The 25,145-nt window shown below is 39.8% G+C and overlaps 1 pseudogene across 1 annotated transcript; it reads left to right on the top strand.

Annotated features, from left to right (window-relative positions):
• Positions 1 to 23,386: 23,386 nt before the first annotated feature.
• On the top strand, positions 23,387 to 24,881 carry LOC147604471 (glucan endo-1,3-beta-glucosidase 11 pseudogene; annotated as a pseudogene). The gene has a single exon (XR_015265325.1). The product of XR_015265325.1 is annotated as a glucan endo-1,3-beta-glucosidase 11 pseudogene (transcript).
• The last annotated feature ends 264 nt before the right edge of the window (positions 24,882 to 25,145 follow it).

The raw sequence follows: 25,145 nt of genomic DNA, 5'->3' as shown, positions 1-25,145 counted from the left end.
GAAGATCTGGTCATGCGAGCAAGAGCCCTCCAGTTTCTTTCGACCACCCGCTGGTGTGGATAGACCAATTAAGTTGATGGATCATGTCCACCTTGGCCACGGTGCACCTTGGCCACGGTGCACCAAGGGAAGATGGTCAACTACACAGAATATCATGCTGCCACTCTACTCATCACAAAGGTACTTTATCATGCTGTTAGTGGTGGGTGGGAGGAGCTACCCTACGCCATCCAACTAAGTGACCCAGACACGGTGCCAATATACATGCCCCCACCCACAATAATCTCCCAAATCACCACTCGCAAAGCGCCACCACCCAAAACCTAAGGGCAAGGAGCAAGTACCCTCACCACCTAGTCAAGGCCCTACACAAATAGGAGGAGCTGGAAGGCTGAGGAAGCCAAAAGAAAGGCCGAGGAGGAGGAGAGGCAAAAGCATGACTTTTTCCAACAAAATCTTTATGAAACACCACCCCCAAAGAGCTTCACAGATTTCCGCCCTCACTTCACAGAGGTAGGACCCTCCTCCCCTCATTCTTCACATCTCAACACACTCGAGACCCTCCCGCTAGGTGAGGTTAGGGAGCTTTTGATTGAGCCAGGCATACATGGAGAGTGTGCATGCCCATGGTGTAGTGCCCAACTTTGCCCTTGGATTTTCTCATATGGTCAAAGAGTTGATTACCCAAATGATTGATTATATATACTGCCAACAGGAGGTGGCCACTATTTCACAAAGGGAGATGTTGCTGGCAAAATATCAGAAGCACCAAATCTCTGAGGATACACGTCCAATCTAAACAACCTCCAGCTATACAAAACATGCTCGATGAGAAGGAGCAGCACCTCGAGCATGCTCATGAAGCCACCACACAGAGGGCCCACCAAGAACTCTCATTAGCAGAGACCATTGTCCGAGACTCCCAGAATAGAGTGCAAGCTATGGAAGAGGCCCTTACGAAGATGCATATGGATTTCTAGAGGTATAGGGAGGCCTCAAAGGACACTTATCTATGAGATGGAGGACTAACAGGTGAAGCCTAAGCTAAAGCCACACAGTGGCCACCACACTGGCTCCCTCTGCTCCTTCCTCCAGCGCCACAGATCAAAAGGTGTATGCCCTTATGGATACGACCACAAAGTTGCCACTTCTCGCCCTCCCCCCACAAAATCCCTTCCACCTCCTCGGCCTACTTTATAGGAGTGTCCGGCTCAACTTCCTCCAACAAAATGTCTTTTTAGACGTGCCTCTCTCCCGCCAAACATGTACATATATCCTCCCCAAACTCCCTCTCTCTAGCATCACCCTCATCCCCCACTTTTCCTTCTAGGGCCTCATCTCCTTCACCCACCCCCATGACTTCTATGAGCTGCCTCCCCACCCTCTCCAAGCCACATTGATCAAGTGGTGTCATCTCCTTCGATTCGGCCAACCAGCAGACCCAACCCATGTGATTGACCTCTCCATTCCCAAAGGCCTATGTCCATATCCCTACTCCTCTTAGAGGACTGCCAACTCTTTAAACCATCTCCATAGTAGGGGTTGTCACATAGTCAATGCCACATACCTCTCCCTCCGTGCGATGAAATTCCTCCTTATTCCGCGTCCAACCTCCTAATCCTCTACCACAAATTTCATGTGCAAATTGAAGTCATGGAAGCCACGAGAATCTGCCAATTTGACTACTCACACGTGGCCTTCCCCATGGACTTCACCCTTGAGGAAGCGATAGAGGCTGAAGAAATTTTCAGATCAGATGGACCAACCGACTTGGTTGATGAAGCCCACGACCATGACGGGCACGATGGAGGCGATGAAAGACAAGGCGGCCTCCCGCCTCCACCCCCACCATACTCATCTCCGCCACATCTCCCTCCACTCCCTAGCTCCTCTCACCCAAGCACACCAACATCCCCACTGCCATCTGGTTCATCCACACTACCCCTCTTCCATCCCCAATCCTCTCCACCCATTCATTTTCCTACCCCACCCCCCTCACCAACCCCACCCTTACCACCCTCTTTATCCTTGAATTTGGGAATGTACACTGCATTCCGAGATATCCCTTCCACCTCAACCAAGCCCCCACCCCCACTCCTTGATGCCAACCTCGCACAAACAGGAGCTCCTACCTCAACTACCCCTCCACCCTCGTCACCGACACATCACCCCTCCCACCCAACTTTAGAAGGAGAGATTCCACCGCCGCCACCACTTGAGTGTGAGGAGGTTGACCCTTTGCTTAATCCTCTCAATTGGTGGGACCCCCTTGACCAAACAGAGTTCAGGCATGCGATACAAATCCTGCTCGGTTGACAGCTCTTGGCCACGCCCATCACCCGCACATCACGGACCGCCGCATGGACATCAACGTCCTGTGTCCATACATTAAGGCCAAGCATTGCACATGGTGGCAAGAGAACCCAACTAGACATCGCAGAGGATACCACCGGCCACTTGTCTTGCTACTCACCCCATCACTTTGAACTCATGGTGGGCGAGCAGCTAGCCTTGAGGTGCCCCTTTCTTCTAAAGCCATTCATAATTCATCTGGGAAACCTTTGCAAGGTGCCGCAACCCCTCCGCATCAACCTAGAGTACCTACCAATCAAAATGCGATGGCATGGAATGTCTTCCACATGAGGAGCAACAAAAGCACCCAAAGCCACAATTCAACTTTCCCTGGTTTGCTCCTCCCACCACGGTGGAGCAACCATGCACCGAAGATACCATGATCAAGTGCTTCCACGAATTTATCCACCTGCTATGATCAAGTACCAGACCCAGCCCCATGATTGCGATGATCAGATTCTTCAACTTGATTATCACACTACTCGAGGCCTTCCTAGACTGGGACCACTACCACAAAGGCGCACGTGGCTTAGCCTCCTTCGACAACAACAAAGGACCAACGCTCAAGCAGATTTTGGCACCTACAGACTTTTGAAGATATGATGGAGACAACATTTTTGACTAGCTACAGAGTCTTCCATCATCGAGCACCCCTACTCCTACCTCACGCCGTGACCTTATCCGCACATATTCGATCTACTACTACCGATAGATCCGGCCAGCTCCTAGGACGAACTTGAATTAGGGGGGGAGGGGGTATGTTAACTAGTCTGGTTAACATTACTTTACAAGCATGGACATGCTTACTCATCTTTTGTAACTGCGCAAAGCCCTTAATGTAAAAGAGACATGGGATGACCAACCTTACGGCTTGTGTAATGCCAATCATATAAGGAATAGTTGCACATAGAGCTAGGAAGACTAGTTTTGGGCCCCCAATCGTAAATGGGCAGTTGGCCATTGTAACTATGAGCTTTGAAATTTGATGAAATACGAAAGGGGACAATCCCATTACTCTCATTTGAGTCTTGCCTCTCTCTCTCTCTCTTTCTCTCACTCTCATGAGCTTGTGGTTGTATGCTTGCTTGTTGTGCTTGCATGCTAGATTGTTGGTGTGTGCTTGTAGGGACGGTTATGCTCTAGCTTCTCTCCTTCTCTCCCCCCTCTCTTTGCTCTCTACCAAGTCCCTCTTGCATTCATGTGGCATGAGGTGATGGTTGAGCTTTCCATGGCTCCCTCCTTCCTGCTCTCTACCTTGCCATTGAATCTGTACTTGGGTGACACAAGTAGAGGTGGAGTGAGCCCCTAGCGGCTTCACATCTAGGAGTTAACCCTCATTAGGGTTGGCTAAGTGAAACTCTCCAAAACTTGACCCTTGCATGTTGTCTCTCTTCTTTTCTCTCTCTCTTTCATCCAAATGTTTTATGACAGGTGAGGCATATGTTTAGCTCACTGGTGTTATTGGTGGTAATTGAGTTTTGATAGTGATAACAAAGATGTTCAACATTTTGAGAACACTTGAGCCTTACAAGATAGAGAGAAGGAGAGGAATAATTCAAGGGTCTTATTGGTTTACACCTTTAGCCATTCTTGGTAGAGTAACCCTATTTTTTATTGCACCGCTAAGATCCTCAACCTTGCCTCCTTTGTTGTCACTACTACAAAGGTGAGCTTTGCACTTAGATGGGGAGAGATAGAGAGCTATGAAGCTTAATCTCTACTTTGTCTTGATGGCATGGTGAGTGAGAGCATGAGAGATAAGGGAAGAGAAGGGGAGAGAGGGAGAAGAGAACATGCAACAACATCCTCACTCACCCACACAATCTCTAAGCATACTTGTAATAAAGAATAAGAGAAAGCATATAAGAAACTTCAATCACAAGAGCAAGAAAACTCAAACTCAATTGTGAGAATGGGATTATCTCTTTTCTCATTAGTCAAGTTCTCTTATATACAAGACTCATATGTATAATTCTCGGCCACCCAAGTAATGTCTAGGAGCCCAATAAGCTAGTCTAGGAGGCTAATTCCCTAGGATAAGTATACATTAGTATCCAAGTAATGTTTGGGGTCCCAAGTAATGTCTAAGTAAGGTCTGAGGGCCTAATAAGCTAGTCTAAGCTAATTCCCTAGTCTAACTATACATTACCAACATTACACAAGTTGTAAGCTTAGTTTTTTACTATCTTTTAGCATTACACAAGTCATAAGCTTGAGATTTCCTATAATCATTTTACATGAATCATATTGCATGGTACAAAAAATATGGCTCAAAGGTGTTGCTACACATTCAGAGTAATGTTAGCCAATGTAGTTCACACACACACACACACACATAGAAATAGACAGAGAGAGAGATATGTGAGACCCCTACCCCTCTATCTACTACAAAAGAACACAATAAGGGTAGAGTGACTCACTTAAGGCCTCATATCACAATATCTTTATGCTTGGCTATTCTGTCAACTCTTCTCAATCTAATGAAACATCTAATGAAACAATCCTTATACAAGGAAATGTGAATGATTCCTTTGAGTGCATTTCTTTCATAACTCTCATAAGCAAGTCACATTTAGTAGCCCCCCAAGGCTCAACAAGATGTCTTGACTCCTTGATTAATCGTGCTGCCAGGAGCCCACCCACATTTGACTAATAGGGGCAAATGTCTCGGATGATTTCCTTCATGTGATGCACTCCACGTGTGGATGACATCCATGAGGTAATTCATGAACCTGTGTGGTACATTTAGAGGCTTCCATAAACAATGCATCACATGAATATAGTGTCCAAAAAGTAATTTTAAGACATGGATTCAAACATCATGCATCATGATCATATCTAAAGTAGTGCAAACCATCGCAAGCTCAACGAGACATCACATAGCATGTCGGTTGGTATTTCAAGTAAGCAAGTTACTCTAGCCACATATATCCTAGCGAGGCCTTCTCAAGATGTTTCTTTCTAGTTCTTGAGGTCATACTAGATTTCCTTAGGAGAATATGGCTCCTTAGTCAATTAACCATTCACCATAATTTAAGGTAGAGTCTTTCAGGTATAGAGCGAGGGTATTTTTAAGGTTAACTACACTATGTCTCTTGTTTGAATTTCATCATCTTAATGTTTGTGGTTTTTAATAGTCTAAGATTTTCTTATCTCTTTTTGTGCAACTACTCCAACATGTCTTAGATTAAGGATCCACAGTACTTTTTGAGTCTGCTACCATTTATGTATCTTTGTATCTCAACTCCATTAGTGGTTTTGATGTGAGTTTCACCTTGGGAGGTGAGCTCTACAACTTAAAAATGGCAGTAGCCCTTGATATTTCAGCTTTTTCCTTTTGGAAGAACCGACTCCATACATAAGTACTAGGTCTCCTTCCTGTAGCTCCTTAAATTTCAGGTTTTGATCAAACTATCATTTGTGCCTAAGCCACTGTCATTCCATGGATAGTGATTATCCTAGTTTCATCAAGATTTTTCAATTCAATCAACCTCTCAGCTAGAGCATTCTCCTTGAGATATTATTTCACTACTATCGTCGAATTGGGTACAAAATATTCCATAGGCATCACTGCCTCAATCCCATAGGCAACCTAAAAGGAAGTTTGTCCTACCTTATAAGAAATCATGTAGGCCCACATTGCTGTTGTTGTTAACTTGTTCTCCCAATCATTATCACTAGCTTATACAATCTTGGTCAGTATACCATAAACAAAGGACTTTATTAGTACTTTCTGCCTTCCCATTAGCTTGAGGGTAATGGTGATGACTTTTGGTGCACCACCAAAAATCCAATCAATAGATGTTCAATGACCTCATTGATAAAATGGGAACCCTTATCAGTAACCGGCTCTAGAGGACACCCAAACCTTATTATAATATGCTTGCATAAGAATTTAGCAGTTGCATGAGCATCCACCTTTTGTGTGGCTTTTGCTTCTGCCCACTTTGTGAAATAGTCAGTGTAGCAATGATTATATACCAAGATTTTGTTTATCATGCAACAATTGTGGGCTAATAGGCCGAATGAATTCTATTCCCCATTTTTCAAAAGGTTGTTGCACAATGATCGAGACTAAAGGCATTCTGTCTTGTCCATGAGGAATGTTAAAACATTAGCATTCGTAGTCACAGTGTTTGACAAATCTCATGGCATCACCAAACATACTTAGCCACCATAATCCTGCTTGCAAGATTTTACACCCAAAAAGTGTCCAACCAATGATGCCACTATGGGCCTCTTCCAAAACAGTCAAGAATATTCATCCTCCCTAACAAATTGTCTAAGCATGTGATCTTTGCCCAGCTTATACATTTGACCAATTATCAATTTGGTAAGGTGCTACCAACTTAATAAGTCACCGCATCTTGTCCTTCTTCAATGGCTTGTCCTTGGAACTCCATAGTGTGCTCATTAACCTCTGGAATATTACAAGGGAATTGGTTAGTCCGAATGGCATGACCTTATATGCAAAGGTTCCCCATGTGGTGGTGGTGGTGAAAGTGGTTTTATATTGGTCCTTTGATGCTAGTGCAATGGATACATGATTGTATCTTTAGAATCCATCTAAAAAATTGTAAGCTTTTGCTCCAATTACTCTTTCCAACACATTTCTCTATATATGGTAATAGATAGTTAGCCTTGCGAGTTGTTGCATTCACCTTCTTCAAATCAACACACACATGAAGCTTTCCATTTTTCTTGGGTACAATCATAATTGGTGATACCCAATCAAGTGCTCAATTTTGTAAATGAAATATACAAGAAATGAGTTTGTCAATTTCCTCCTTTATAATTGTTGAGTATTTTGGATTCATTTGGTAAGTGATTTGCTTAACTGCTGGCCTCCAACCTTCCATGATAGGAATGGTATGTTGCACCACTTTTGCAGCACTCCCTTCATGTCTTTATAGCTCCAAGAGAAATAGTGCTTGAACTCTTTTAATAGAGTAATCAGTGTCTCTTCCTCATGCAAGGCTAGATCTATGGGCAATGAAGATTGGCCCTGGGGTCTTCCCCAAGCTCTACAATATCTACCTCCGCACATCCATCATATAAGACCCATGTTTGTTCCCCCTTTGAGCATTGCGCTTGTAGGTGAACCACCTTTCATCGGCATTAAATATTTTAAAATGGCTTGGAATCTTTTGAAAGTCAGGCTCCTCCTCGTTCTCCTCCTTTCTTGCTAAATCTCTTTTTGCTTCTTGTTTAGCTTCAACCAATGCTCTATTTTTTCCCTTCTTTCCAACCTTTTTTTGCGAGCTTGGGAGTTTCTTGGCTCACTTTTGGCTCTTGGGGTGTTTGTAGCATTAACTGGCTTAACTCCCCTCCCAATTCTTTGAGAGCTCCTCGTGAATTTCAGTGGCTTTGATGTATCTTGGCCATTGAGAATCCATGGGTTCTCTTCTAAGAATATCACTGGTAATTAGTCCGATAACACTTCCTCTTCAACCATTTTTGGAACTTCAACCTTGCAGTTAAATCCGAAGCTTCTTTCTCGCAATTAAATTCACACTCTTACTCCTAAGAAGAGCTTTCCCATGACTCGTCCATGGTATCATCATGCATACCATGGTGACTAAAATTTCATCTTTCCAATCTGGTTCCATAAACTTTCCAATCTGGTTCCATAAAATTTCATCTTTCCAATCTGGTTCCATAAACTTTATTCCATATTTTCCCATGACATCTATCGTGGGGCTAGTACATGCATATAATTCTCACAAAAATCATAATTTGAAAAAGGAGCATACAAGATGTTCTCTTCATGTGACACTTCTGGTTGTTCATGTGTTGAACACAGTTGTACCGAGGTTGTTTTGTCCATTGTTTCAGAATCATTTCTAAACACCCCCCCATCCATGGGAATATGCGTCTTCTAAGTCCGTACATTTACTTTCAAGATTTGTGAGTCCTTGTGTAGATAAATGTAATGTGTGGCCCAGTCGTGTATCAGCTTGGCGCTCCTCATAAAAGGTCTACCAAAAGTCACATTGTACAAATCTTTGTGCCCAATAAAATTCATGACCACAATCGTCTGGCAATTAGCAAAATGACAAGACTTTCATCTTCAAGTTTTGCAAAAATCCCATAGGCTGTGACCCATCCATTTTTACAATGTGGTTTGTCTGCTCTAAGGCTAGTTTTCCCCATTTTTCCAAACATTTCTTCATGATGATACTTAATATAGCTCCACCATCAAGGATTTCAAGTTCTTGATAACCCTTATGCACCATTGGAAGTGTTGCATTCGTGTCATCACTCTCAGAATACTTTCACATCTAATTAACTAGAATTTGAACTAATTTGGGCATACCATTTTTCCAATGAAGTTTGTCTATAGTTCTTTTGATCACTAAGTCGATTAATGTCACAAGTAAATTATCTTCTGAAAATATGCATGAGAAGGCCTTCAACATGGACACATGTAGAGGTAGAGGCACATCTAGATGTCAAGGTGCATGCCATTTCAGATACAGAAATCATGGGCATCAACAATAGGAATCTAATGCACAAATAGGTGGAAGCGACCACTCTAGAGGTCGAAGGAGTTAGAGAGGCCGAGGTGGATGGCAAAGAAATCAAAGTGGGAATAGCATGGAATCAAACCAAGTCGTATAAAAAAGGAGTGCTAAAAAAAATGCAAAATGAGATTGAAAGTGGGAAGCTGAGCAACAAGGGAACTATGCATCTTCAAGCAAGCAAGCTGAAGATAGAAGTGAGCATCTTTATGTAATACAACGTATGCTTAGTTCCGTGACTGTAGATGCATGGAATCTTAGAGATGTATGGTATGTTTATTCAAGCTCTTCTAACCACATGCTCAATCATGAAGAGTATTTTAGAGATATTCAAAAAATGAAAAAATTAGGGTTTATGAAAATAGGTGATGATACTGTGTATTCTATTGCACATGTTGGTAAGGTGCCATTGTTTACGTAGGATGGCAAAATGAATTACTTGGCTGATATACTTCATGTTTCAAACATTACAAAGAACCTAGTTTTTCTTAGACAAATGGTTTAGTAGGGTCTGTAAGTGATGTTTAATCCTCATGGTGGATGTTGTGTAGAAGATTTTAATAATTAGCGCCGCGTGGTTTCAATGGGGAACATAACTAGAAGAATGTTTACATTGGATGTACACATGCCTAAAGTGAAGGCTGAAATGTTTGTTAGAGGTTGTAAAGCCTATAACAAACATGGTTAGATAAGAAAGGAGATCCTTTTCTTATTTAAATTTCATATATCTACATCAAAGTTTTCACTGTATGTGAAAAGGCTGCCAAGGGTAATTTTCTAGTAGTCATGTATGTAGATGACTTAATTGTCATAAGGGACCATGACGTTGACATTCAAGAGGTCAAGGTGCTCGTCAAGAGGAAGTTTGAAATGAAGAATTTAGGTGAGTTGTGATACTTCCTGGGTATAAAGGGGGTTAGATCACGTGATTGGATTTGGCTTTATAAAGATAACATACTTTGGACATGTACAGATGATAGGTTGTAAGCCAATCTCAATTCCATTAGAGTAGAACATAAAATTGGATTTAGATATAGGTAATCTTTTGGAGGACCCTACTTTGTACATGCACATTATAGAGGAGTTTAATCTCACCTTCTCCACCATATTCTTCTCATGGTGATGCTTTCTTAGATGTTTTCTTTCTTGATTTAATGATGCATGATTCCTTTATTGTGGATTGTGTTGGAAACATGGATCCTCCCACTTCCCGAGAGGTCACCCATCCCACTTGTGTTCTTGTGCACTTAACTGAGGTGTTCCACGCCATCCAAACCCCAAAACCTTAAGATGTTAGGTGACCTCCAGTAATCCAATTTGTAGAAACCTCAACTTGCCAAGATTCAAACCCAGTCTCACCACGTGAGCTGGTTCTCTCTAGAAGTGTGGATTGCATCTCCAACACCCCCCCTCAAGCCACACTTTGGTTGAGGTCTTAGCTTCCAACATCACAACCTGGGCTCTGATACCATGTTGGAAACATGGATCCTCCCACTTCCCAAGAGGTCACCCATCCCAGTTGTGTTCCTGCACAAGCGCGCTTAACTGAGGTGTTCCACAAATTGGTCTAGCCATCTAGACCCCAAAACCTTAAGGTGTTAGGTGACCTCCGGTAATCCAATTTGTAGAAACCTCAACTTGCCAAGATTCAAACCCAGTCTCACCATGTGAGCCAGTTCTCTCTAGAAGTGTGGATTGCATCTCCAACACCTTGGGCTAATTGTTGAAATTAGGGTTAGGGTGTCATCAATGCACACACACAAGATAGAGAAGCTTGAGAGCACACAAACTCACTAGAATAGAATGAATAAATGTGTGCTAGCAGATACAAAAGATAAGTATACAGCCCAAAATGAGTAGATAAGAGGGTGTACATATGCACGGGGGAAAAAACCTCCTAGTGAGGGAAAAAATGCCCCGGTGGTTCTAAGTGTATTCACACACATCACTATCATATAATGCTACAAATCCCCCCTAGAGTGATGATGTGAACATATACAGGGTATGGCCGATCAATTCTGAAAAGGCAGTAAGCCCAAAGCTTTACGAAAAACTTTAAACTTTTCACGAGGAAGAGCCTTCGTCGTGAATAAATATGCCATGTTGTCATGTGTAGACACATAGATCAAGCTGATCTCTGCAGAGTCTTTCCCTGACATAGTGGTAATGCACCTCAATGTGCTTAGTGCGAGCATGAAACATTGGGTTCCTCTCAATTGTTAGTGTGCTCTAGATGTTAGTGAAGATGGTAGTGCTAGACGACTGTCCAACACCCAAATCAACCATAAGATGTCTGAGCCACACACACTCAACTGTAGCTGTAAAAGATGCCCTGTACTCACCTTCACAACTGGAAGTGGCCACTATAGGCTGCTTACTGAGCCATGATATACATGAATCACCAAGGCGAAAGCAAAACCCAGTAGTGGACACTCGTGTGTCATAACATCCAGCCCAATCTGAATCACTAAAAGCATGCAGCTGTGACTCACCCCCCTTTGGATAAAATAATCCAAAATACTGAGTGCCCTTCAAATAGCAAAAATAGCCTGCCAATGCTTTGTACCTGGGCTATGCATAAATCTACTCAACTATGAGACTGCATACTGTATATCTGGCCTCATGTTGCAAATAGCAAAAATAGCCTGCCAATGCTTTGTACCTGGGCTATGCATAAATCTACTCAACTATGAGACTGCATAGTGTATATCTGGCCTCATGTTGCATACATAAAGAAGGGATCTAACAGCATGCTGATACAAATTAGCATCAAAAGAGTCTCCTGCATCTTGAAGACTAAGTTGAGTACGTCTCCACAGTCTTCAAGATTAAACCTCTTCAATAGCTTCTGTATATATTTAGACTGCAACATAACAATGCCATCATTGCGCTACATAAACTGAATCCCCAAATAATAATGCAAGGGCCCCAAATCTGACATCTCAAACGATGACTGCAAATCAGTCGTAAAGGCTGAAATATGATCTATGTTGGGTCCCGTGTGAGCAGCATGTCATCAACGTATAGAACGATGACCAAAAATGTGTCCTTACTCCTCTTCACATAGAGGGTACTCTCTGTTGGAATGTTGCAATCAAGTATGCATGAATCTTCTCATACCATGCTCTAGGACTTTTGGACTGTTTGCAAAAATCATTTGCAACCAAGTATGCATGAATCTTCTCATACCATGCTCTAGGAGCCTACTTAAGGCCATAAAGAGCCTTTTTCAACTTGCATACTTTAGACTCTTCTCCTTTCACATCAAAACTAGGAGGTTGTGATACATACATCTCCTCATGTAAATCACCATTCAAGAATGCAATCTCAATGTCCAACTGATATACATTCCACCCATGATGTGCTGCCAAAGCAATGAGACACCTAATGGTAGTCATATGAGATGTGGGTGCAAAGGTCTCATCATAATCAATGCCCTTTTGCTGGGCATACCCCTTTGCAACAAGTCTGGCCTTGTAGCGATCAATGCTACCATCTACTTTACGTTTTAACTCGTAAACCTACTTAGTACCAATGGCCTTCTTGCCATGAGGTAGATCTGTCAAATACTAGGTGTCATTCTTGAGTATAGAGTTATACTCATCCTGCATAGTATGCATCCCCAATGATCATCATCATGTGCTTCCTCAAAGGAAACAGGTTCCTCCTCATTACATAAAGTGGAAATGAGAACATGATCCACATGAGAATAATTTGCATGATGAGAACCTACACGAGTTCTTCTAGGTAAAGGAGTTGCCAACTTGCTATCCCTCAATGTCTGCAGCACAAGCAATTTTGGCATACACCTAGATTCTTCTATGGCTGCTCTCTCCTCATCCACTACATCCTCAATAATTGCCTCATCAAAAGGTTAATTTGCAGGCTGATTTTGCACCTGCAAAGGCTGAATTTCAGCACTTGGTTGAGCATTCAATTGCTCTACATATGGCTGCCCTCCATTAAACAAAGGTAGGAGTGAATCAAACATGTCCTGGGAGCATACATTTTGTTGTTTTTTTGTATGAAAGCATGGGCTGAACTAAGTTCTTGACAAAAACAACATCTCTACTTACTAAAATCCGATTTGAGGCTGGATGGTAGTGTATATATCCCTTGCTTTCAGAACTGTATCCCACAAATATGTATTTAACTGCCTTATCATCATCAAGCTTACTGTGTTGTTTCTCAGGCACAAGAGCATAAGCAAGACAACCAAAAACACGCAAACGAGCCACATAAGGCTTCCTGCCATGCCAAGCTTCATAAGGGGTTTTAGACTACAAGGCCTTGGTAGGGCATTTGTTCAACACATAGTTTGCGCACATAGTTGCCTCTAACCAAAAACCATGAGGTAAATCTTGGGCTTTCACCATATATCGTGCCATCTCCATGAGAGACATGTTCTTCCTCTCAGCCACACCATTTTGCTGAGGTGTGTATGGCACTGTACATTGATGCCTTATGACTTTTTCATCCATATATGCATGAAATTCCTTGGACATATACTCCCCCCCTCGATTTGAATGAAGGGTTCCAACTTTACATTCACATGCATTTTCAGCCATGGATACGAAGTGCTTAAAGCACATAAAAACCTCTAACTTTTGCTTTAATGGATACACCCAGCTATATCTGGAGTAATCATCAATAAAAGTGATGAAGTAGAGATATCCCCCAATAGATGGTGTCCTCATAGGACCATATACATCACTATGTATAAGCTGTAATTTCTTAACAGCTCTCACAGATCCATCCTTTGAAAATGATACCTGATGATGCATTTTACCAATAATACACCCCTCACATACATGTCTAGTAGGGGTCTCAAGAGTTGGCAGCTTAGACACCATATCATGCCTTTGAAGGCCTAATAAACTGCCATAATTCAGATGGCCAAATCGTCCATGCCATAATTCTACATCACTCATAGCATTAGTCGTAGAGAGACTGAGCAAGCATCATGCTGCAACTTCTCAAATACATCCATCTTATATAGGCCATGAAACAAGATACCTGAGGCAATGATAAAATAACCATCATTTCTATCCTGAACTGTACATCTGTCATCCACAAATTTCACTGTCAAGCCTGACAAGGCTAAGGCTGAAACTGACAGCAAGTTCTTCTTAATGCGTGGCACATATAAAACTTTTGAAAGAGTAAATCGTCCCCATTTGCAACAGTGAGCACAACTCTACCAACTCCTTTGATAGGATATGAGGAACCATTTGCACATGTGATAGTTCTTGCACTTGGGATAGATTCCACAGATGAGAACAAACCTTCTTGTGAAGTAATGTCTTACTAGCACCACTGTCAAAGTACCAAGCATCCGATTCTGCCCCACTGACATGCATACATCATGAACAGAAGGGTCAAAACTGCAATGTATAGTCCATGCCCAATCATTGTGAGCAAAACTTACAGATCCCTTCTTCTCTGCACTTGGTGCAGATGCATCAGACAGCCATGCCCGATTCTTTCTTTTTCTCCTTCTCTAGCCTTTTCTTGCACTCATGTATGTAGTGCCCTGGTTTCTCGCAACAGTGACACCACTTACTCTTCTTTTTAGGCTTATCACCTTCTTTCTCTGCATCCTTACTTGAGGATTTTGATTTTGGCTTATAGCCACCATGCGAAGAAGCTTTACCTTTGCTTTTCTGATTGGTAACAAAAGCTTGGTCACCAACTCACATATTAGGTCTGTTTTGCCTAGACTGCTCTTCTTGCAAGAGTACTGAAACCAACTCATCAAATGTAAGGGCATTTGGTAGAGACAAAACTCTGATAAGAATCCGGTAATGCATTGAGAACTGTGGGCACCAATGTACTATCAGGATATATCTCATCCACACTAGCGAGCTGCTCCTTAAAATCTTTGATCTTGGTCAAGAAGCTATCCATGGAGTCTCCCTTATTCATGTGCTCAGACTCCAACTGTTTGCGCAGATATGCAACACCTGCTTCATTGCGCACCTAGTATAATGTAGCAAGTGCATCCCATGTCTGTTTTGAAGTCTTACATGATGACCGAATATGAGAAATAATGCTTTGCTTCACAAAAAGTGCACGCAATGCATGTGCCTGTGCATCTCTTCCATCCCATCTCGTTAGAGCAGCAGTGGGAGGTACTGGTAGTGCATGTGGAGGAGCCAGATCTGTATCAGATTCTACTTCAGATGTACCTATAGCACCTGGTTGCACTGGTAGTTATGAAACAGGACAAGTTTCACTACCACTGTGAAAAGGCCTTTAGCAACCAGTACATGCCTCATCATATAGGACCACAATGGGTAGTTAGTTCCATCAAGTTTGTCCTCAGCACATGTTGAATACATCACTATTGCCAGCCATGACTTTCTACCAAATGCAAAATCTTTCAACACACTGCAAGTACTCTAGATGCAACCCTGGATGGCTACCAACTGACTGAATCACCTACAAAGTGTATGAAAAATAACACAGAGTAGAGAATAGAGTGTTATTAGCAATGGTCGATGTTGTTGAAGACATTGTAGATGCTACTGCACACCAAATCTTTGCCGCTACATAGTCCAAACACCCAAAATCGACAAAACCAATCCAAAATGATGCCTCTCCATAATGTCTACAAAAACCTTGCGGTGCCCAAAACACGCCCGAATCTTGCCTACAGACCCCGAAAAATTCTATATACTTTGTATACATCATACTACAGTATACACCTTCTTCCCCTAAGAGGGTATATCAATCGAAGACAAAAAAAAAATAGGGTCGTGTGAGGAGGGAGACAAACTACTAGATCAAGTGTCAAGGAAGCTAGCTCTGATACCAAATGTTAGAATTAGGGTTAGGGTTTCAACAATGCACACACACAAGATAGAGAAGCTTGAGAGCACACAAACTCACTAGAATAGAATGAACAAATGTGTGCCAAATATAAAAGATAAGTACACACCCCAAAATGAGTAGATAAGAGGGTGTACATACGCACGGGGGAAAAAACCTCCTAGTGTGTGAGGGAAAAAATGCCCCGATGGTCCTAAGTGTGTTCACACACATCACTACCATATAATGCTATAGATTGTGTGTGAGTGTAGAAGTGATCATGCATGTTCCCCTCTTCTCCCTCTCCTTCTCAATCTATGTCTCTCCCCCATTTTTACACTCGTCACATTGGCATTGAGATTGAGAGAGATATCCATAGCTCTCTCCCTCCTTGTTTCCTACCCAAAGGAGGAAAGATTGAGTACCTTAGCTTCTCCACAAGAGAGAGTTGTTGGACCAAGAACAACTTTAAAGGGTGCAAACTAGCTGCTCCTTACATTCTTTACTTCTTCTCCCTTGTGCAAGGCACAAGAGTTTGCATTTTGGTGGAATAGTATCTTCTCCATTTAAATTATGATATCAAGAAACTACCTCACACTAGCATAATACAATCTAAGGCTATCTCAACTATAATACATAAGACATAATATAATGTGCAAGTTGTTTCTTTAAAAAATAAAATTATTGTGTAAGTTGTTTCAAAGACCCTTATCTTTCACTTTTTTTCATAATCTAAATTTTTTATTCATACACATATATTTTAGCTTGATATCCTGCCACTTTTTTGTGGGGGTCTATGCATAACTACTTTTGGCTTTTTGTGGAGGTAAACTCATAATTACTTTCACATTTTTGTGAGGATAGACCCCCTAATTACTTTCTAGTAATTAAATAATATCACATTTAGTTTAGCTTTATCATGTGTCACTTTTTCGTGGGGCTTCAAAGACTCATAATACTTTCTAGTATAAAAATAATATGTTATTAGTGACTTTTTGGTTAGAAACAATCATATTATAGATTAGGTGCTAGAGTTCAAGCTAGCTCTACCACCTTGGGAATGTGTTGTGATAACCACTCAATCAAGGGTCTTCAACTAATGTTCTTTAAGCATGCATGATTATTTAGCCAATTAAAAATGGAGACTTGTCACAAGATCTATAAAATACTTGATGAATAATACAAAACTCAAATAATACAAGGAATATGACCATTTAATTGAATACAAATTGAATAAAAGCAAACATGAAACAATTTGCACAACAAGAGATAGAGATAGAAGGTACCACACAAGACAAGATTGGGTGCAATCTCCCCCCCCCAATGCCGTGTAATTCCACTTTCACTACATGAGTATTTAGAGAATTGTATTCTATAAAAATAGCCCAAGGAGATAATAATAGTTGTGCGTACAATTTGGGCTTGCTTTTCCCACTTTTGGGTTTTGCTTTACATATATTATTAACCATATCAAAGTTCATAAGGTTTTTACGTATAAAAACCTTTGCCCAAATATAAATACTAATGGGCCTTTACACATGAAAGAACTTTGTGCACATTTTCACATATAATAACCTTGTGCACATTCTCTCATTTAATAACCTTGTGCACATTCGCACATTTAATAACCTTGTGCACATTACATTAAGTCGATTTCTGCACACATTAAATTAAACATATTTTTTTACAATTATTAAGCATAAAAAATATGATAAAATTTATACCTATAACAGTCCTCCCATTTGAAGAAGCAACTATCCTCAATTGTGTAGAAGAAAATGCTCCAACAACAACATCATGCTCGTAGCTATTGATGTCATAACCTACAAGGTAAACTCAGAGGTTCGAACATGGCTCAGAGGCTTATTAGGCGTGGCTCAAATGTTCTTATGGACATGGAATACCACAAACAGACTCAAAGGTTCATTGACCAAGCATGGCTTAGAGGTGCAAAGCCATGGCTCAGAGGCTCGGATGAACATGGATTGCAACAACAAAACTCGTGCGACACCTAAATTGGTGATCCTCACACTCATCAAATCACAAATCGTATACACAAAATAACCTAGCAACATAAAAGCCATAGAATTCTAATACATGATTAACAAAATGATCTCCATCTTCATGCCACCGCTTTAATCCACCATCCATACGACACCTCAATCGATACCCTCGTATAGTGCAACACCTCATTCGGTACCCTTGTACATCTTATGCCATACGACACCTCAATCGGTACCCTCGTATGGTGTGGGTACCTACACTCATATACATAATCCACGTTAGTTAAATAATTAATTGAACACATCAATTAATCCCAACGTCGTCATGAGATATAGGTAACCATAAAATCAAAATACACGTACCAACAGGCACACACGACCAACAGGCACAGCACACACGGGCGTCCCCGATAATATAATTCCCAGTACACAAGAGTTAATTCTCATATCATTCCCTCTTATTGGGGTTAATTCCATGAGAGGATGGCTTCATGATTGGTGTGGAAGACTAGATCAACACATAATGCATATACAATAAACCAATTAAATGAATATATGTGAGACAAGTCTAAGTGTCCCATACCACATAGGCACATTGCACATACACACATAGGATGGTAAAAGATAGAAGACATAAATGTGTCTAGAGTAAGTATATGAAACCAATCTGATGTCCCATACTACCAGATTAATTACATACATCACTTCCTTCAGAATAGAAGTTTGAGACGGAGTGGCCAGTTCTCTCTGAAACTTAAATTTTGACACAAATTTTCTCTATCTTAAAAATTTTATTTAAGTTATTGAATTTCAACTAATCTTAATGTTGAATCTATGGTTTATTAATTAGGTTCTTAGGTTGTAAAAATATTATAGAAATACTTATGAAAAAGTTTTACAAAAGGGAATGAATATATACACTGTCAAAAATAATTTTAACACTCCAAAGAGATGTAAACCGTTATTGTTTCTATGGATAAGGAATATAAAGTTATTAAACATAATTCATGAGAAACTTAACATCGTAAGAATAAAAGATAAATTGATTATGGATGAGTTATGGATAGAAGGATAGGAAGTACTAACCTTGAGTTGAAAAGCTGTTTGAGAGGGTGTGAGATTGTAAATAAACAATAGATAGAATTGATTGTAAATAAACAAGTCTAAACCTATGTACTTACCTTAATGTAAAACAAGATGATGATGAAAAGATTAATTTTCTTTGAGGTTGAAATAACTTTAATATTAAATATAAAACTTAGCAATCATAAGTTTGAGTTAAGCGTAAGAGGGTCGTACCTTATATATATTCGATTGTAATGATGTTCTAAATTGAGAAAAATGAGAAAGCAAAGCGAATGGATTGAAATATAATTATTCTTCCAAACCCAACTAGGAGTATATTCAATTATGACCTTATAAGAAATAAAACTTATAGTAATATGGTTTGAAATTCTACGATAAATATTTAAGCATGATCACTATGGTAAGGATAGAAATGAGAAGCTTACTTGGAAGGTGCTCGAATCACTATCTGAAAGATAAAACTTACATAGAAATATTGGAAGAATTATTTACTAAGTTATAGAGGGTAGAAATTTACTTATAAGTGTCGGATAGCTTTGCTACAAAATACATTATTAAAAGGATACAAATATCACAAGCATATGTGACGTTTTAATTTGCTGTGATGATTAAAATTATGGAGAATGGAGAAACTTACTTGGGTTGGACTACAAAATATGAGCTAGAAGAAAACGAATCGACAAATAACAATTTTTATTTTATGCAAGTAATCAAATTAGACAAGGTAAATACTTAATTGGTAAATCATCAGAGATTTTGCATATATTAATCTCTTTGTCTAAAAAGAAGTTGTCGTCCTCATGGTTGACTCGTGAAAAATAACATCCCTTGATGAAATCTGTAAAAAGCAAACCTTGACAAAACTTTTGAAAGTCTTATGTTGCTTGTAGTCCTTGAAATCCTTAATTTAATCTCCCAAAAGCAATGGTAGATATCAAGCTTACACCACACATATATGTACAAACTCAAGTCTATAAACTAGTGAGGTGAAATGATCATACGGCCTAGAATAACACTAGCCTTGATGTGAGGAGTTTAGTATGAAATTTTACCCCAAACGTGAGTCCTTATAGAATTGAGGAAACATTTAAAATCATTGAATCCAATGATGGATCACGATCATAATAATAATCGCTCTTTTTGTTATTATTATGATTTATTTTTTCTTCTTGCTTATCAAGTTTAACTAGATGGGCAATAGGTGAGAAAGAAATAAAACGTTAGCATATTTAAACAAATAAAAGCTTTAAAGTCAAAAGCTTTTAAACGTTAGAGCTTTGGTAAAAGACCCGCCCCCCCCCCCCTCCCCTGTTTTTTAAAGCTTATAAGCTTTTATTTTATTGTTTTTTCTAATATAAGCTTTGAAGCTTATACATTAGGCTTTTAAAAGAAAATTAAGCTTCATGGCTATCCGTGCTACGCATAACAAAGAAAAAGGAGGAAAAAAAAAATAGCGCTGCCCCTCAAAAAATTACCACCTCTGAGGTTTATGCCGCTGCCGTTTGAAATCCACCTGCGCCCGTCTTTTTGTTTTTTACTCAATTCGCTGAATCTGTTATTGCTGTTGTTGATTTACCAATTAAAAGAAAAAGGTAATTAAAATTAAGCATATGTTTAATTCAAATGATTTTTCCAACTGATTTAAAAGGATTCTTGCGCTTATTAATTGAAGAAGAGAATGAAACTCTTGAACCCTTGATTATACAAATCCCGTCTTGACCACTATCTCTTCAAATCTTAGAGTATAGGAGAATTATTCTTACATCCCTAAATCCCTAAAGAAGGATCTCCAAACCATATTTAATTTCCAAAACCACTTTCAATCTTGAAGCTTGGTTTTCTACTTGCTCAGGGTGGTTTCAAGAAGAAGGTGATGATTTACTGATCAATGATCAAGACCTTCATCCAAGGGTCCACACACTTCCCCTGAACCTTTCAATTTTTGTCCAAAGCTCATTGAACCTTTCAATTTTTGTCCAAAGCTCATTGAGCCTTTCTCTGCTCTACCCAAAGGATTTTAGAGAGTTTCTTCTATTCTTTCAATCAAAGTATTCCTTGCTCTGATACCACTCTCCTTGCTCTTGCTCTTGCTTTGATGATACCAATGTCACCTTATCTAGAAAATACTTAATGAAGAATAATATAAAACTCAAATAATACAAGGAATATGACCATTCAATTGAATACAAATTGAATAAAAGTAAACATAAAATAATTTGCAACAAGACATAGAGATAGAAGGTACCACACAAGACAAGATTGGGTGCAATCCCCCCCCTCTCCCGTGTAGCTCCACTTCCATGACATGAGTATTTAGAGATTTGTATTCCATTAAATTAGTCCAAGGAGCTAATAATAGTTGTGTGTACAATTTGGGCTTTCTTTTTCCACTTTTGAGTTTTTCTTTACATATTATTAACCATATCAAAGCTCTTAAGGTTTGTACATATAAAAACCTTTGCCCAAATATAAGTATTGATGGGCCTTTACACATGAAATAACTTTGTGCACATTTGCACATATAATAACCTTGTGCACATTCTCACATTTAATAACCTTGTACACATTCGTTCATTTAATAACCTTGGGAACATTTACACATTTAATAACCTTGTGCACATTCGCACATTCCATTAAGCCGATTTCTGCACACATTAAATCAAGCATATTTTTCTACGATTATTAAGCATAAAAAATATGATAAAATATATACCTGTAACAAAACTAGTCTTCAAGCATGCATGATTATTTAGCCAGTTAAAAACGGAGATTAGTCTACAATGAGAAATGAGAGATAAATAGATCGAGTTGGAGTCAAACAAAAAGCAATCATTGTATATCTATCCACAAAATTAAAATGATGTGATATACACCTACTTATGATAAACTTTGTAGAAGAGACACCCCTCAATATAACTTTTAGAAAGTAAAAGCTTTGTATATAATAATGCAAACTCACTCATTGAAGGATTAAAATTTCAAAAATAGATCTTGTGCAAACATTGATAAGATCATATAATCAACGCTTTGAAATCAATAAGTATTAATAAATGCTTGTGAATAAATTTTCCATACAAACTTTAAAACACCATATTGGCTCCTTTTGTATCCTCACCAAAAGCTTAGGTTACTACTTCTCTAATCATGATTTTCAATTTTCATTCTATTCCTTGATTTTCCTTGTCTTGGAAAGAGGGTGTAACATCACATCATATAATATAATTAGATTCTTTACACATGTCAATTCCCAAAATATATAATCACTTTAGCTTTATTCCAATGTCCCCATAATGCATTCTATTTATTAGTTCGAATCTTATAGAACCCACGTAGTTTTTATATCACACATGACTACATCTTATTTGGTGGAGTCAACACACACGAAACCTTTGTACATATAAGAAACCATACCAATGAAGGTTAATTGAATTATTGAATGTAGATTGGGTTTAGGGGGGATGTACACACACATTAAAGTTTTACACGAAATGATGTATACATTGAAGTTTTACACAAAACGTTTATTAATGCACTCAACGTAATGATATTGAAAATGCCTTTCAAACATGGATATATGATGTTAATCATTCATCACCCCATAAGATATTTTTAATGATAATCATTTTCTACACACATGCACGTTGAAGTTTTACATGAAATGTTCAATGCGCTCAACACAATGTGAATTGGGCTCATGATGTATACATTGAAGTTTTACACAAAATGTTTAATGCACTTAACATAATGATATTGAAAATACCTTTCAAACATGGATATATGATGTTGATTAATGATAATCATTCTACACCATAAGATATTTTTAGATAGCTATATAATTTGGACATTATTTCTCATTTAAAGTAAACAAAAGTCTCATAATAAAATGTGCCATGTTGCATGATGAGATGGAAATTGAATTCAAGAAGTAGAATAGAGTTGTTGCATCATGATAGCTCTGTGTTGCACCATAAAATACGTTTCACATATTAAACATTAGAAAATAATCTTCAAATAACTAATGGATCATGCCCTGTTGAGAAAAAGCAGTTCATGTGAATAGGAAGTGATGTTCAAAGAAAGAGCGATGGTTTATCAATAAATTACCCAATGATAACTAGGTGGTATGCACCACAACTAACTCATGTTGTTGGCCCATGTAGTGGTTTATCAATAAATTACCCATGATAATTAGGTGGTATGGGCCACAACTAACTCATGTTTGTTGGCCCATCTAGTGTGGTTAAGGGGTTTCACATATACAAGTATCCAAGCAAGCAAGGGGGCGAAGACAAATCCGACCGGGAAAAAAGAGTATGGGCTTATATTATTGGGCCAATGGCTATTTTAGGTGGATCTCGCAAAACAATTGGGCTATTTTACAATTTTAAAAGTTTTTGGTTATATTAGAAAACAACCTGAAATTCCTAGTGTTGAGTAAGGTACAAAGGCAAATTCTCCAAAATGACACTATGTAACACAAGAGATTAGAAATTTGGGATATTTTGTACTCGTATGCGTGTGTGTTTCGTGCCCCTGTCAACTGCCAGCAGGTTTTGAACCCAGCACCTCTTGCATGGGACTTCAACAAGTCAAAAAAATATAGATATATTTGCCAATGTTTCTATGCTTTCAAATTGATGTAAGAAGAAATACATGAGAGTTACATAGACTCATATGAATACTCATGGAAAGCATCTATTCGCCTAGAAAAGCTAGCACGATGAGAAACACAGCTTTCTTCTTTCGTCATAAAGATAGCTGCCTTGAGGCCCCCCACCCTTCCCCTTAAGCATGTTTTCTAAGCTGTGCTTGATTATGTTAATTAAGGTGAAATTGAGCTACCTGAACCATGTTTTCTTCTTGGTGTTTCTCTCTCAGGGATTCAGCCTGCATATTTATGAAAGAGCAGCTCTTGCTGATACTCTGCGCGTGGGCATCAACTACGGCATGGTTGCAGACAACTTGCCACCCCCAACGCAGGTGGTCAGGCTGCTGCAGTCCGTCTCCATATCCAAGGCCAAGATCTACAGCGCAAACTCATCAGTCTTGAGAGCCTTTGGCAACACAGGCATCTCCTTCATAGTGGGCGTAGGCAATGAAGAAGTAGAATCTCTCACTTACACAGAGACTGCCTGCAAGTGGGTGCAGCGGAACATCTTGCTCTACCTTCCCAACACCCAAATCTCTGCCATAGCTGTGGGCAATGAGGTTTTCACAGGCGATGATACAACCCTAATGTCCAACTTGCTCCCAGCTATGAAAAACATACATGCCTGTCTCATTAGCTCGCGCCTGGACGACACCATCTCCATCTCAACCCCTCATTCTTTAGCCATTTTAGGAAACTCTTACCCCCCCTCTGCTGGTAGCTTTGTGTCTGAGTTTGCCACATCCCTCATGAAGCCATTGCTTCTCTTTCTTTCCCAAACTGGCTCCCCCTTCATGATCAATGCCTACCCTTACTTTGCCTACAAGGCAAGCCCAAGCACAGTCTCTCTAGACTTTGTGCTATTCAAGGCCAAGGTTGGAGTAGTAGACCAAAACACAGGGCTCCTTTACTACAACATGCTAGATGCCCAACTGGATGCAATCTACTCAGCCATAGCCAGCTTGGGCTTCAAGGATGTGAGGGTGTTGGTGTCTGAGACAGGGTGGCCTTCTAGAGGGGATGAAAATGAAGCTGGAGCTAATCAACAGAATGCACAAGCTTACAATTCCAATCTTATAAAGAGGTTGGCATCCAAGGAGGGCACTCCTATGAGGCCAGAGGTGCCCTTGGAAGCCTACATCTTTGCCCTCTTCAATGAGGATTCAAAGCCAGGCCAAGCATCAGAGAGGAACTATGGTCTCTTTATGCCTGATGGAGAGAGAGCTTATGATTTTGGGCTGGACTACCCCATCTCCTCTACACTCTACACCATCATCTCTAGTGACTCTCCTCCTTGCCACTCCCTTCTTCCTCCTAGAGGAGTTCTCTGTTGCACTCTCCTTGCTCTTCTAGCTGCCATGTATCTTCTAATAGGCTAAGCCAACAACTAACTGCACATCTTAACTCCCTCCTCCTCCTCTACACATTCGAGTTGTATTCATGTAACCTCCTTTTACATCCATTTTTGCATTTGTTCTTTGCCTTCTACATCAATAAGATAAGATCCATCACCTCCTAAGCCTCAAATAAGGGGTTACCACTAATCCTCCCTATACAAATTTGAACTAGTTTGCCTTCAAGGGATGGGTTTACAATTACTAGTAGAACTAGTGTGCCTTCAAGGGGTGGTTTAAAAGTACTAGTAGAACTAGTAGGCCTTCGAAGCACCAAATAGGGAGTTGCCACTAAGTCTACCTACTAGTGTGCCTTCAATGGGTGGGTTTA

Source organism: Cibotium barometz, chromosome 61 (genome assembly GCF_041138505.1).
Source record: "Cibotium barometz isolate CiBa-2024 chromosome 61, ASM4113850v1, whole genome shotgun sequence".
Taxonomy (NCBI): Eukaryota; Viridiplantae; Streptophyta; class Polypodiopsida; order Cyatheales; family Cibotiaceae; genus Cibotium; species Cibotium barometz.
The sequence above is the reverse complement of the archived record's forward strand: the minus strand, read 5'-3'. Positions and strand labels throughout refer to the sequence as shown.